A 16,387-nucleotide genomic window follows, 5' to 3' on the forward strand; every position below is an offset into this window, starting at 1 on the left:
TTTTCCACTTCAATACTTGAAATTTGAACAGCATCTGTCTTATCTATGCAGAAGAGTGTTCTATTCGCTTTGAAAGCCAGTTGCCAATTTACTTAATTTTTTGCTTTTCTTATTGTTCCTGAAGTGACTAGCAATGAGTACCACAAACCTGAGCTATTGTTCTGAAGTCCAAGTTACCTTTCAGCTGTTACATATGGCAAAGCATACTCCAGTGATATAGATAGGATTTTAGCAGTGATTCAATCTAAATCTACAAGTCTCTCCAGACTACTTGGTTATCACCGATTTACATGATGGTCATATGAGAAATCTGTGAAAACAGAAGCTCTAATTGACACATTTGAGAAATGTAAGCAGTATAATTAGAGTTAGATCCATTGTTTATCTATTTCATTATCCAAGTGAAACCAAAGTGATAGGTCAACCCAGAGTATGACAAGGGATTGTATACCTGGAAAGTCACTGTAAGACACAATGATGAAAATGAACTGTTATTTGGCATTGAGTTGTTAGAATGGAACATGCACACTGGATCTGATAGCACCAAGCAGGGAGGGCTGGAAAGAGCAATCTAACGGAAAAGAAGTCCTAAAATTTTTCTCAGAGATCATATCAGCAAAGAGAAAACATTGGAAACTGAGAGAACTGAACCGAAGATTAGAATCTGGTAAAATCAGGGTGTTAGTGGAACCAGAGGGTGAAGTGGGGGGTGAAACAGAAAAAGAAGAAAAGAGCAACAAGCAGATGTATGTGGAAAAAATAGACACTGTAAATATTGAGCATCTGCCAGCACATCTCTTGTATAATTGCTCGGGCTGCCTTGTTGGACAGCGGGAAGAAGCTTCAAGAAGATGCACACCACCACTGAAGTGATGCTCTGTTGTCACTGTAATGAGTTTAAACATTCTAATCTGGAATTTAAATTTCCATAATACATACACAAAGTTCTGTTTTTCTAAATCCTCATAATTCCTCTGCAGACACTCTAGGCACCAACTAAACCACACTCCTCTCTTCATGGAAAAACCTAGTGCCTTCTTCTCTTAGAGCCACATTTCACACTGGTCATTGCCCTTCCTCCTCATATGTGCACTTTCCAAACCTCCTTTAAATCCCAACCAAAATCTAATCTCTTCTACCAGGTAGTGTGAGAAATTCATGAGGACTTCTATATCTCACACTAGCCAGAAACAATCCATCAGATCCTAAAACTGTAAGACACTTGTGTCTTTATGCCCCAGATTTTTTTTCTAAATTGCCTTACCATTAATAGTGTATGTGTCACCTACCTTAATTTATTGTTAGTTCTTTGGTAACAGACACTATGGATTATACGTTTTGCATTGTCCACAGTACTTATAAAGTAATTTGAACATAGTGGACACACAAAAAAATGATTTTCAACACATGAACAAATGCATGGTTAGATCAATTAAACATAGTCAACTATTTTATTGTGGGTTTTTAAAGATTTTAGTTTACATATCATTTTATAACTTCCTTCTAAACATTTTTGAAATGTATCCATTTTAAGACAACATATCGATTCTTAAAATTCTTAAGGCAATATAACAAAATGTTAATATGTGAATAAATCGTGGTATTATATTATTATGGGTATGTTATATAATGACCCATTTTTACCTTATTTGGTCAAAGTATTTCATAATAAAATATTTCAATACACATAAAGATGGTCTACATAAGAAACTTCGGCAAGCACCTTTGAAGAAATTTTCGGTGATGACCATATAAATCATTAACTAAATTATATAGTCTTTCTCTAACTGAACCTGCCTTTAGTAAGCAAATGGTGAGATTAAATTTGAACTATCAAGTGAACACCCATTTCTTGAAAAGTTGCCATTGCAACTTCTTAGTGTGAATTTAACTTCATAGTAATTACTATGAATATGATATCATCAATTTGATTCTTTTCTCTTTAAGATGAAAACATTGGGTCTGTTATTTTATTGCTAAGAAATGAAAACTAGAATGACTGCCATAAGCTAACAATATAAAAGCACTTCAGAAAAAAGATAAGACATAAACCCTACTCTCAAGGATATTACCTTCTAGTAGGAAAAAAAAATAGCACAATGTAATAACAGATTTCATCCTTAAAATAGCCTTGGAGAGTAAATGCTCTTTTCTTCTTTTGTATGAATAAGAAAATTGAAGCCCAAAGTAACTGCTGCTTATATTCTACAACAAAATTACGACTATTTAAAGTTTCTTTTATATTAAATTGTTATTATATAAAAATTTAAATGGACAGTTTTTAAGCAAAGGAGAGATGTTATCTAAGCTCTATCTAATCTGATTAAAACCTATCAGTTTATGATGTTTCATTTTATTTAATGTATTGCCTTACCCTAATAGCATGATACCATGATAGGGAAGGAAGGAAGATAGCTTTTATACCATGCATGATGTAAATGGTTCACTCAACATCTGATTCTCTCCATAATACAAAGGGATTACCTTGAACCAGTTAGTCCACAAGATCACATTTGTATAAAATTCCTATGGTTATCTTCCATGAATCTACCTAATAGATTTTTATTTGTAAAATGATATTCATTTATTTATGAATAGTAGGGCTAGAAAGGAAATCAGGACAAATTGGGACAAATACAAAGAAGACATATATATCACTATAGAACAAAATCAACACTCTAATCAAATACCGCTTTAAAATAATTGATAGTGGAAACATTAGGCTCATTGTTTTATGAAGCCCAAAAGGCAAAATCATTTCTACTCTGTCACCCAAATAACCTGATTGCCTGAGATAAAGCATTGAGTATAGGTAGTCTTCTTAAATGACCTAATATAAAATTTCTCCTTGAGGAGGAGTTAAGATGGCGGAGGAGTAGGGGATGCTAATTTTGTCTGGTCCCTGAAATTCAGCTAGATAGTGATCACATCATTCTGAACACCCGTGAAATCAATGGGAGATCTGAGAAAAGAATTGGCAGTTCTGCAAATAGAAAAGCAATCACTTTTTGCAAGGTAGGAGGTGTGGAGACATGAATCCAGGGTGATATACTGGAAGATAAACCGCGGAGGAGAGGGAACCCCTAACCAAGCTACCAGAAAATAGTATAAGCAGCAGAGCACAAAATGGAACATTTAGAAGTCTGCTACAGTTGGGGACATCCCTGGCTTAAAGGCACTCAGGTGGCAAAGTGGGGCATAATTGCAGGTGAGACAGTGTGGTCTCAGGATCCTCAATGCCACAAAAAGAATGGGGGTGCCTGGCTGCGGCAGAGTTCCCAAGCTTTGGAGTAGGGAAGCCAACAGCAAACAATGAGTCTAGGCACTGGCTTTCTGCTCCGTGGTGCCATAAACCACAAACCCACTGCATAGTTGGGTGACAGCTCTCTGAGCAGGGGCCCAGGAAAAGGCAGAAGCGAGGTGAGAAGTGAGGTGAGACCTCCCCGGGGGAGGAACGGCAGGGGTCCAGGCCACAGGAGACCAGGGAGACCAGAGTGATTGACTGCTTTTCCCTGAGGGTGCACTGAAGAGTGGGGGGCATGAAATTTCAGCCCTAGGGCTAGAGATCAGAGCACCGCCATTTTCAACCCTCCCCCCCCAAATCGGTGCTGAAAGCCTTCAGGGAGCAATCCAGGTCTGCTTACACTAAGCCTGGCCCCCTGGCAAGGGCAGTGCAATTCCACCAGGGCAAAGACACCTGAGAATCAGTGCAACAGGCCCCTCCCCCAGAGGACCAGCAAGAACAACCGGCTAACACCAAGTTTACCGATCATAGAGAACTGAAAAACTTCAGCTCTTGGGGAAAACAGTATATAACATCCATTTTTTTTTTAATCTTTAGTCTTTCAGTTTATTTTTTCAGATATTTTCTTATTTTATTAATTCTTCTAAAAAATTCTTTAGTTTTTATTTTTACAGATATATATATGGTTTCCTCTCTTTGTATTTTATTTTCATACATATATAAGTTTTTCTTTCTTTTCTATTTTGGGATCTAGTTTCCTTTAACAAACAAACCAAATTAAACCCAGAATCTAGTTTATTGTTATATTTTAGTTCTTGTTTGATTTTTTTCTTATTTGTTTCTGTTTTCTTCTGGTTTGTTTTGTTTGTATTTTCCTGGTGTTGTTGTTGCTATTTTTGTCTTTTCTCTCTCTTTCATCTGTTCTTTTCTGGACATAATGATAAGACAGAGAAGCTTACCCCAAAAGAAAGAATAGGAGGCAGTACTCACTGCCAGGGATTTAATCAATGAGGCTACAAGTAAGATGTCAGAACTAGAATTCAGAACAACGATTATAAACATACTAGCTGGGCTTGAAAAAAGCATACAGGATAGTAGAGAATCCCTTACTGTAGAAATAAAAGAACTAAAATCTAATCAGGTCCAAATTATAAATGCTATTACTGAGATGCAGTCCAAAATGGAGGCTCTAACTGCTGTGATAAACAAGGCGGAAGAGTCAGTGATACAGAAGACAAAATGATGGAGAATAAGGAAGCTGAGAAAAAGTGAGAAAACAGCTACTTGATCATGAAGGGAGCATTTAAGAAATCAGTGATATTATAAAGTAAATAATACTTGAATAATAAGGGTTACAGAAGAGGAGGAGAGAGGGAGGGGCAGAAGGTTTATTTGAACAAATTATAGCTGAGAACTTCCCTAATATGGGAAAGGAAACAGGAATTCAAGTCCAGGAGGCACAGAGAACCCCCCTCAAAATCAACAAAAATAGGTCAACAACTCAACATGTAATAGTGAAGCTTGGAAATTTCAGAGATAAAGAGAAAATGCTGAAAGCAGCTCAGGAAAAGAGGTCCTTGACCTAAAAGGGTAGAAACATAAGGGTGGCAGTAGATCTGTCCACAGAGACCTGGCAGGCCAGAAAGGACTGACATGATATATTCACTGTGCTAAATAGGAAAACTATGCATCCAAGAATACTTTATCCAGCAATGCTGTCATTCAGAATAGAAGAAGAGATAAAGAGTTTCCAGGACAAACAAAAACTAAAGGAATTCATGAACACTAAACCAGCCCTGCAAGAAATATTGAAAGGGTCCTCTGAGCAAAGAGAGCCCAAAAGTAACAAAGACCAGAAAGGAACAGAGAGAATCTACAGAAAACAGTGACTTTGCAGGTAATACAATGGCACTAAGTTCATATCTTTCAATAATTACTCTGAATGTAAATGGACTAAGTGCTCCAATCAAAAGACATAGTATCAGATTGAATAAAAAAAAACAAGACCCATCAATATGCTGTCTAAAAGAAACTCATTTTAGACCCAATGAGACCTCCAGATTGAATGTGAAGAGGTAGAGAACCATTTGTCATGCTAATGGACATCAAAAGAAAGCTGGAGTAGCAATCCTTATATCAGACAAACTAGATTTTAAGGCAGTGTTACTCTAAGTAATCCTGTATGTTAATAGGGTCATTAAACATTTAATTTGAAACTTATAATTGCTTACCTCTGACCTCTTATATTCCTCTTAGTTCTCAAGAGATTGGACGATAAAAGCACATTACTCAGTATGTGTTCATGATAATAACAATGGAGGTTGTTCTTGGTAAGGAGTAGGCTGAGCAAAGAGACACTAAAAATTGTGACATTTTGAATAGTTAACTGAAATAATATTTCAGGGAAATTATTTACATGATGGCTCAAGAATTACCTTGTATTTGCCCTTGAAATTTTCCTAAACATATTGAGAATATAGTTGTATTAGTTTCCACAGTTAAGGTTGACAGACTAAATTTCAGTAATGGTATGACCTCTTAATATTTGACCAGAATACCAACATAATATTTTGCATTGAATGCAAATTTACTAACATAGTTTTTATCACAATTTCAACTAAAAAATGCAAAATGAACAGAGAAATATCCTTGCTGTATCTCTATTTTCAACAGAGTTGCTTTTTTACACCAACTACAATAGATGCTTTGCAGTTTTTGATCATTAATTATCTGTTCTTTGATAGAAGGAATTTAATATCTTTGCTTAATGTTTTAGCAAAAATAGTCATAAGGTATTAAAACCAACTCTGTAGTGATTAACATGTGTTCTGAGGTCAGTAGTGATCAGGATCATGGTTTATCTCACTGTTGACTTACCATACTTGAATTAACCTTTACTGGCAAGATAGTGTATGTGATTTTCTAGGCCCAACTGAAGTTATCTCTAATTATCTTTGTCTCTGCCTTCGCTCCTCCCTCTCCCTCTCTCTCCCTCTCTCTGTATGTGTCTGTCTCTGTCTCTCATCCATGTGCTCATAGAACATAAAAGATGACACTGACATTTGAATTTACCTTCCAAATTAAAATAGATTATTTTGAACTATGATACAGTAGTTTTTGTTACATTAAAAGTGCAGAAACACAAAAACAACATTTCAAACCTTGGTTCTTAAAACAACAACTATTTATTTAGCTCACAATTCAGTGGATCAAAATTTCCATCTTAGCTGGCTGTAGGGTTCTTTTAATGTCTGAGCTCAGCTGGACTGACTCATGCATCTGCGGTAAACTGAAGGTGTACTAGTTATGGTAGAATCAGAAACCTGTTTAAGCTTTGGATATTTTCTATTTCTGTGTCCTTTTTTGTACCTCAGTATTTTGTCAAATTTTGAAAATTCCTTCCTTTTTAAACCATGCTAAGGACAACAAAAAGAAAGATTCTGTGTCCATGCTTGAATAAGAATTGGGAAAAAAAAAAAAAGAAAGAAAAGAGGTGTATATCTGAGGACTAAGTGGACTAAGTGGACTAAGTGAGGGTAGAGAAAATACAATTTGAGAACAACAGATGTGGAGTAACTCAGCCTAACTGCAATCTAACTGCTTCTCACCAGCTAGTGATTATCCTTCCAGTAGTAAAACATTGAGGCTTTATGTGTTTAGATTAATTAAGGAGGCAATTCCTTACAAGAAGGTATTGTTCATCAAGGATATTGTGTAGATCATAACATCTAATAAAATTATAATCTATAAATTCTATGCTGTAGGAATAAATATGAGAGGATTCACATGTTATTTGCTGGAGACTATCAGAAATATAAGCCTTTCTCGTCAATGATTCCAAAACATATACCTTGTCTTAGTTTGGGATACAGTAACAACGGAACACAGTCTATGTGACTTATAAGCAAGAAAAATGTATTTCACACATTTCTGCAGGTGGAAGTCTGAAAGCAGGGTGCCAGCAGTGTCAAGTTCTACTGAGAACCCTCTTCTTGTTTCAAATTGCCAACTACTCGTTGTATTCTCACGTGGTAGAAAGAGGGCAAGGAAACTCTCTGGGGTCCCTTTTATAAGGGCATTAATCTCATTCAATAAGGCTCAACTTTCATGACCTGACCACTTCTCAAAGGTCCTACTTCCTAGTACCATCACAATGTGAGTTAGGATTTCAAGTGATGATTTTTGGAAGGGACACAAATATTCAGTCCCTTGTACCCTTCCTGACCAAAACTATGAAATGAATTATCATAACCTCATCTCTAAATACACTTATTTACTTAATAGTAAGAAAACCAGGTAAATGAACAGATTTATAATACTAGCCTTGTATATAAAAGAATATGTTGGGAAAGTAAGGAATGCTTTTAATAAAAATTCTAAAATGGGGTTTATTGATATCATCTAAAAATTACAACCAGATCTCAGACTAGGTTACCACCATCTTCTTCATGTTCATTTATGTACTTTTAGAGGGATAGAATAAAATTTATCTGCTACTTTGGACTGTGTGCTCCAGGATTCAATTTTATATGAAATGAGTTAACATAGAAACATTTGCAAATTTAAATAAAACCTAATTTCATAATTGGTAGGGTACCACAGGCCTTCTTTCATAAATATACCAGGTTTAGTAAATACCTTCTATTTCATCTGAATTTATTTCCTTCCTCACTAATTTTCATTTTAAAAAGTTAAGATGTTCCTTAATAAGTATATAATAAAAATTAAGCCAATTGTCTTTAGAGCACAAACCTCACCTGGATTAGAAGTATTTTAATATGAAAAGTAAGCAGCAGCTAGGGTGGCATTTACTGAGGAAACTGAGTACATACAGCATTTGTTGCCAGGCATGGGCTTCAGATCACTGAGGGAAAATAAGGGGGCATTCCTCTCATTTCCTGCTATAAGCCTGAAATTATAAAATCAATGTTGTAACATAAATGTGAAATTACTTTTTCTTTTATGGATACATTTCTGCTGATTGATTTAAGTGGTTTCTTGTCCATTTCTGCATATTATCTCTCTCTATATTGAAAGTCTCAGCACATAACTCCAGTTATTGAAAGTCCTTCTGTTCAAATAGCAAGAAATGTGAAATTTTATTTAGAATAAAGATTGGAAATTCTCAGTTTATGTAAACTGTTTTCTTTATATTTCCCCTTCCCTAAGGCCTTCTCCAGGAGCTAGTATGACAACCAGATTATGAGCTCAGTCTCCACTCCTAATTACTGTGCTCATCATCACATGATACTTTTGTGAGCATGGGCACATTGCTTAATATTGCTGAGTATTAGTTTCCTCAACTATCAGATAGGAAGAAGGCTAACAATCATATACACTTTATTTGTTAGTTTAGAACAGCAAGACAGTGCAGGTGTAATGGGCCATTGTTGGCTAAATTGCATACACATGTTAATGTGGGCAGCTCCTCTCCATCCTGCTTTCTTCCATATTTGTTTTATTCTCTTATAAGGGACCTTTGGTTACAAAATTGAAGAGGTGGAGTTGGGGATGGGTTGAAAGTGCCTGGTGGCAGTCAGACCTGGGTGAGCAAATGGAATGGAACAGGACACCCATCAAGCTCCTTGAACTGAATTTTGCTCCTATGATTAAAGGAGTAACAGACAAAAACTGATATAATTTCTTGGAAACATGTTTAATTTGGGGCAGTTTAACCTTTCTATGTTTTCATTCCTGTCTGTGAACTGGTGATAATAGTGGTACTGTTCATGGAGGTACTGAGTGCATTAAAAGAAATTGTGGGTAAAAAAGTAAAATGATTAGCCAGTGATTAATAAATATCTAATCATTATTATTATTAGTAGTAGTAGTATTGTTATTATTATTATTACTACTACTACTACTTTTATCATCTATGAGACTCTTTGTACAAGCTGACCTGTTTAGGGACGCAAATAATAAACATGGGAACGAATTGTGTAGGAGGTTATCTTCCCCAGACATCCTCTTGCATCTCAAACCAAAGAGTCCCAAACTTGGGGAATATAAGGAGACTTCGATCTCAGTGTGGACTGGATTTTCATGATGGGAAATAACACTATGAGATCTCACCAAGTGGATTTGTGAGCAAAGACATAAATAAGTGGAGCTGGAACAGGAGACTAGCATGGTAGCTTTTAGATGATGACCACCAAAGACTATACTTTCAGGGATCATTTCTATAGTTTGTTACTAGATGATGACCACCTTCAGGAAGCACAGAGTGTTGAGATTTGGGATACCTGGATTACATAGGTAAAGGTCTTAACACAGTGCTGCAAGCATTCAAAAAATGATTGCAGTAACTATTATCATGAGGCCCATTTTCCACTTATTACAGGAACTAGATAGCTGAAGAAGAAAATGAACTCTTAAGCAGCTTTAGTCATCCACAATAGCAGTTTTCTTAGCATGTCGACAGTTTACAATTGCTTGGGTTTAAAATAATGATACAGTATTGTAGTTCCAGCTGGTTAATGAAAATAGAGACAGTCATAAATCCTGAGGTATTTTCTGCTTGGTGAGAAGTAAAGAAAGATAAGCCAAAACATATTAGAAATACAGGATACCTTTATCACTTTGCTCAGTACTTAATATCTCAACATCTTGAAGGATGTATAGAATTTCAATAGGCGCATTCTAGAGGAAGTAAAAACAAGAGCAAAACGAAAAAGAATTTATGGGAAATGTGAGTAGTCCAATTTGTCTAAGGACAGGGTTTCCCTTGTGTATGTTTCAGTTATTTATTGCTGCATAACAAAACATCCCAAAATTTAGTGGCTTAAAACAGTGATTTGTTATTTCTTGTGATTCCGGGGTTGACTGGTGAGATCTTCTGATCCAGCTGGCAGAGGCTGTGATCACTCACATGGCTACATTCAGCAGGGTGTCCTTCTGGAATGTCTTAGTTTTCCTTGACATATCCTTTCTCTCATTACCTGAAGTCTCATCCACAAGGGCCTCTCCATGTAACCTCTCTCCAGCTGTATAGCCTTTGCAGCATGGCTGGTGGGTTCCATGAAGCAACATTTCAAAAGGATAACTCCCAATGTTAAAATAAATATATGCCACTACTTGAATCGTGGTTGTTAAAACCCCCTTGACCAAAGTAGGTCATGTAAACAAGCCTCTGGAGTGCGTGTGAGAGATACACAAGGGTATGAATATTGGAAGGTATGACTTGTGGATATATTGAGAATGGGAGAACTTGGCAGTTCCAATACAAAAAATTCGAAGATGGAATCAACTAGAGTCATCTAATCACCACAGAACTTTATGGTGGACAGAGCCTGTGTGTCTACTTTACTTTCAACCATAAAACCCACAGAAAGGATGGAAAAGATACTTGAGGAAAAAGAGGAAAATTAAATTCATCACAGAAAGGAAAAATAATTGTAAATTTAAAAGTTGGTAGATATCACTAGTATATTTAGCTATAATTAAGTTTAGGTTAACTTGTAGAGAAAACTGCTCAAAAGAGGCTTAGAAAATATCTCTGCAAAGGAAGCTGTCACTTTAGAAAAACTAGAATACAAGAAAGAACAATAAGATTAGCAGAATCAACTTTGGAGAAATTTTCAGGAAAATCTCTCTCTTCCCATATTCACAAAACCCTAATATAATAACCAGTAGGCAGGAGTGGCCGTCTGATAAAAGAGAAATGCCTACTCCCAGCTCCTAGTTGTGTGACAGACTGTTATATTGGAGACCCCCAATGAAATGCATCTCCAGATTACACATCTAGTATCTTCTCCAGTGCTGAGTCTGGCCTTGCCTGTGTGACTTGTTTTTGACAGTAAGCCATCAGCAGGCATGGTACTAACAGAGGTTTACAATAGGTTACCCGATGAGGTATCGCCACATGGGAAGTGTTATTAGCATCCTGCTGCCCTATCCTTACATCCTTATAGAGCTCTGGCTGTGAGTGTCAAATCATAAGAGAATACATGGAGAGAAGCCCTTTAGAACTGGTGCACATCTTGGACATTTCTATCTCAGCTGAGCTGCCAGCAGAATGTACCCATGTAAGCAGTCCCAGCTGATGTCACATGAAGTTGAGACAGTCAGATCCTAACAAATTCTTTCAAAATTGCAGAATTTTGAGTAAGTAGGTACTTGTTTTATAAACAACTAAAATTTTGGATGACTTGTCATGCAGTTATAGATATGAGAAAACAAAAACAGATGACTGGGGGAAAAAAGACTAGAAATGCTATGTAATTCTATACATATGGAACACCCATGAGGCGGGGTACAAAGGAAAAAGAAGAAAAAGCAACATACATCCATTAGTGAAAAACACTAAAATTTCCATCTCCCCTCCTTAGTATGGCAATTTGGTGGGAGTAGTTCATGAGAGCATACAAAGAAAGCAAATTCTTCCTGTAATATTTCCTTCCCACTGACAACTAAGCCTACGAAAAAGGGAAAGTCTTTTGCCCCAAACTTTCCTTCTATAAGTTTTCTTCTTTTAACCCCTGTGTTTATGATTCATTTTGACATATTTCTGGCTTCTAGAGTATAAAGGAAGGATTGAGTTTCATTCTTTGCATATAAATATCCAATTGATCAAGGACGATTTGTTGAAATTCCGCAACCAATTCCTTGAAATTTTTCAAAAATCATTGGTAATATATGTGTAGGCCCATTATGGAATCTATTCTCTTTCATTAATCTATATGTTTATCTTCATGCTAATTTAACACTATCTTTTAAAAATTTTTTATTTAAATTCTAGTTAGTTAATGTGCTGTATAATATTGATTTCACTAGTAGAATTCAGTGATTCATCACTTATATACAACACCCAGTGCTCATCATAAGAAGAGCCCTACTCAATACCATCACCCATCTAGCCCACTTACCTCCTTCCATCACCCCTCAATTAAGATCACCTATCATTAAGAGTCTCTTATGGTTTGTTTCCCTCTCCCCCCCATATTTTCATCTGTTTTGTTTCTTAAATTCCACATCTGAGTGAAACCATATGGTATTTGTCTTTCTCTGACTGATTTGTTTCCCTTAGCATGATACCCTCCAGCTCCATCCACATTGTTGCAAATGGTAAGATTTCATTATTTTTGATAAATGAATACTACTCCATTGTGTATATATACCACATCTTCTTTATCCATTCATCAGTCGATGGGCAATTGGGGACTCTCCATAGTTTGGCTATTGTTGTAAATGCTGCTATAAACATCAGGGTGCATTTACCTCTTCGAATATCTATTTTTATATCCTTTGGGTAAATACCTAGTAGTGCAATTGCTGGATCATAGGTTAGTTCTATTTTTAACTTTTTGAGGAACCTCCATACTGTTTTCTAGAGTGGCTGTACCAGTTTGCATTCCCAGTAACAGTACAAGAATGTTCCCCTTTCTCCACATCCTTGTCAACACCTGTTGTTTCTTGTATTGTTAATTTTAGCCACTCTGACAGGTAGCTCATCGTGGTTTAGATTTCATCATCAGGCAAATAATTTAACACTATCTTAATCTCTTTAGAGTTGTAGTAAGTCTTGAAATCAGATAGTATAAGTCCTTCAAAATTTATTTTTTCTTCTTTTTCAAATTTGCCTTGGTTATCCAAATTCTTCCCAATTTCATATAAACTTTAGAAAAACATGAAAGAATTTTGGTTGGGGTTACATTAAATTTTTAGACCACTTTATGAAGAATGTACTTTTGAACTGTGCTAAGCCTTCTGATCTACGTTCATGCATTCTCTTCATTTATTAAGGTTTTCTTTATCACAGCAGTATTTTGCAGTTTTTAGGCATACAATATTGAATATATATTATTAAATTTATCCCCAATTATTTCATGTTTTATATAATTGAAAATTGAATTCTTTAATGTCAAGTTCCATCCTTTGTTGCCTTTATATAGGAATACAATTTTTCTATACTGATCATACTTGTGACAATATTAAATTTATAAATTAGCTTTAATAGCTAATTTGTACATTACTTAAGATTTTCTACATGTACAATCAAGTTATCTGTGAATAAACACAAATTTTATTATTTTTTTTCTAATCTGTATTCCTTTCATTTCTTTATTTTACCTTATTATGCAAGTCTGAACCTGTAGTAAAATGTTGAATAAAAGTGGTGTGACCAGAAAGTTAAAGCAGAGTTAAAGCAATATAGTCTTCTAAGTCTAATGTTAGTGGCAGATTTTGTGAAGATACCATCTGCCCATGTTTAGTCAGTATTATGGATTGAATTGTGTCCCCCAAAAGACATGTTGAAATTGTAACCCCTCCAGTGTGTGAATGTGATATCATTTGGAAATAGGGTCCTTACAGATATAATCAAGTTAAGATGAGTTTATACTGGGTCTGCATGGGCCTTAATCCAATATGACTATGGTCCTTATAAGAAGAGAAGACAGAGACAGATGCAGGGAAGGCCATTAAAGATGGAGGCAGAGATAAACCATGGATTGCTAGCAACCATCAAAACCTAACAAGAGACAAGCAATAGATTCCCTGAGAGACTCCAGAGAAAGTATGCCCTACTAACAACTTGATTTTGGATTTCTAGCTTACAGACCTGTAAAACAATAAATCTTTGTTGTTTTAAACCATCCAAATTTGTGGTAATTTGTTCTGGCAGCCGTAGGAAACTAATACACTCAGTTTTTAAAGAAATTTATCTCTCTATATATTTTTAAATTTTATAATATGTTATGATAAATTATTTGAATTGATTTTTAAATGTTAAACCAGTGGTATGCTGGTTGTGCCCGTCTTTTTGAACTCTGAATTCAGTAAAATAAACAGCGATAGTTAGAAGGAAATTGGCCATGGTGAGAATTCCACCAGGGAAATTGGCAAATTGTGCAAATTTGTTCCCCCCACACACACCCCGAGCCAGTTGTTATACATATAATAGCACCCCACTCTGTTAAATCAACTTAGCATCACTAATAAATATGCTAGTCCCCATGTATTATTCTTTTTATATTTTTCTGGAATTGGTTAGCTAAAATTTTGTTAAGGAGTTTTATTTATTTGTAAAAAAAAATAAAAATTAAAAGAAGTTTTATTTATTTGTTTTCCTGTTCATAAGGGCCATTGTAGTAGAGTATTCTTGTTATGTTATTGTGTGGTTTTGATAACAGGTAATATAGCCATCATAAAATGAGTTAGAGATTATTGCCTCCTCTTCTACTTCTGGAGAAGATTGTGTAAAATTGGTATTTCTGCCTCAAATGTTTGGCAGAATTCACTAGTGAAGATACCTGGGCCTCAAGTTTTCCCAGTGGAAAAGTTTTTACTATGATGTCTATATCTTTAATAGATATAAGGTTATTCAGGTTATCTCTTCCTCTTGGGCAAGTCTGGTAGTAGCTGACATTTCATCATTGAACTGTGTATTTCATCTAACTTGTTGAGTCTGTGGGCCTAAATTTGCTTATAAAATTCCTACATAATGTTTTCAGTGCCTAAAAGAGTGATATCTCCCTTTCATTCTGGCATCTATAATTGGTGTCTTCTCTATTTTTCTCTTCATCAGTCTGGACAGAGGTCTATCAACTTTACTGATCTTTTCCAAGAACCAGCTTTTGGATTTATTGATTTTTATCAATTTTCTGGTTTACATTTTTATTAATTTTTGTCTTTATTATTTTGTAATTTTGCTTAAGTTTAATTTTATCTTCTATTTTCTAGTTTCTAGGTAGAAGCTTCTAACATTGATTGGAGACCTTTCTTATTTTCTTAAATATAAGTGTTATTTACTCTGAATTTCTCTCCAAGAACTTATTTGACGATATCCTTTAAATATTGTTATTTTCAGTCTTCAAAATATTTTCTAATTCTTCTTGTGAATTCTTCTTTATTTAAAAGTTTGTACTGTATGGTGACTAACATAATATAATTAAAAATAATTATAAAAAATAAATAAATAAATAAAATAAAATGAAAAAAAAAAGTTTGTTAATTTCCAAATACTTGAGTATTTTCCAAAAATACTTTTGTTATTGATCTCTGGTTTAATTTCTGTTCAGAGGCTATGTTTTATATAATTTCAGTCCTCTTATATATGTTGAAACTTGGTTAATGATCTATGATATAGTGTATCTTGGAGAATGTTGTATATACACTTGAAAAGAATGTATATTCTGATTTGGGTTGGAATGCACTATAAATGTCAATTTGGTCAGATGGGTTCTTATTGTTATCCAAGTATTTGTATTCTTACTGATTTTCTTTGTACTTGTTCTGTCAGTTAAAAAAAATATATATTTTGAACTCCCCAATATAACTGTGGGATGTGTGTGTGTGCATGTGATATAATTTATCTATTTCTTCTTTCAGTGCTGTTTTTGTTTCATGTATCTTTGAAATTCCATTAATAGGCATATACACATTTAAGATTATGTCTTGATAAACTGACAACCTTTAATTATGAAATGTTTCACTTTACTACTAATAATATTACTTATTTTAAAATTGACTTTGACTGATATTAATATAGTCATTTCAGCTTTTTTAAAATCTGTGTTTTCTAAGTTTATATTTAACCATTATTCTACTTTTAATCTATGTATCTATTTTAAGTGGGCTTATTGTAGATAATATATCTCCAGGTCTTGCTATTTTTTTTAAGATTTTATTTATTTATTTGACAGAGAGATAGAGAGCACAACCAGGGGGAGCGGCAGAGAGAGGGAGACACAGGCTCTCTGCTAAACAGGGAGCCCGCCGGGTCTCGATCCCAGAACTGTGGGATCATGACCTGAGCCAAAGGCAGATGCTTAACCCGACTGAGCCACCCAGGCACCCCACAGAGTTTTAGTTTTGCAAGATGAAAATGTTCTGAAGATTGGTTGCATAATAACATAAATGCACTTAATACTATTAAACTGTATACTTAAAAATGCCTAAGATGATAAATTTTATGTTATGTACATATCCACAATTAAAAATAAAATTAATGAGGGTGGTAAGAGTGATGGTGTTTAAGGGTACAAACTTATATTGAGTAGTAAATAAGCCACAGAGATCTAATGCACAGTATAATAAATGCACACAATAATATTGTGCTATAATTATATAATGTGATAAATATCACTATATCAGAAATCATATTACAATATATAAATCAAACAAGCTGTGCGCCTTAACCTTACA

General features: G+C 34.9%; 1 protein-coding gene and 1 pseudogene across 1 annotated transcript in view; both read left to right on the top strand.

The window, feature by feature from the left end:
* LOC148110750 (uncharacterized) overlaps window positions 1–16,387 on the top strand; it is a 275,376-nt gene that overhangs the window by 206,241 nt on the left and 52,748 nt on the right. The window lies entirely within an intron of this gene.
* Window positions 9,399–9,521, top strand: LOC123783382 (small nucleolar RNA U3; annotated as a pseudogene).

The sequence above is a fragment of the Ursus americanus genome, chromosome 1, assembly GCF_024610735.1.
Source record: "Ursus americanus isolate L20-20 chromosome 1, mUrsAme1.1.p, whole genome shotgun sequence".
Lineage (NCBI taxonomy): Eukaryota > Metazoa > Chordata > Mammalia > Carnivora > Ursidae > Ursus > Ursus americanus.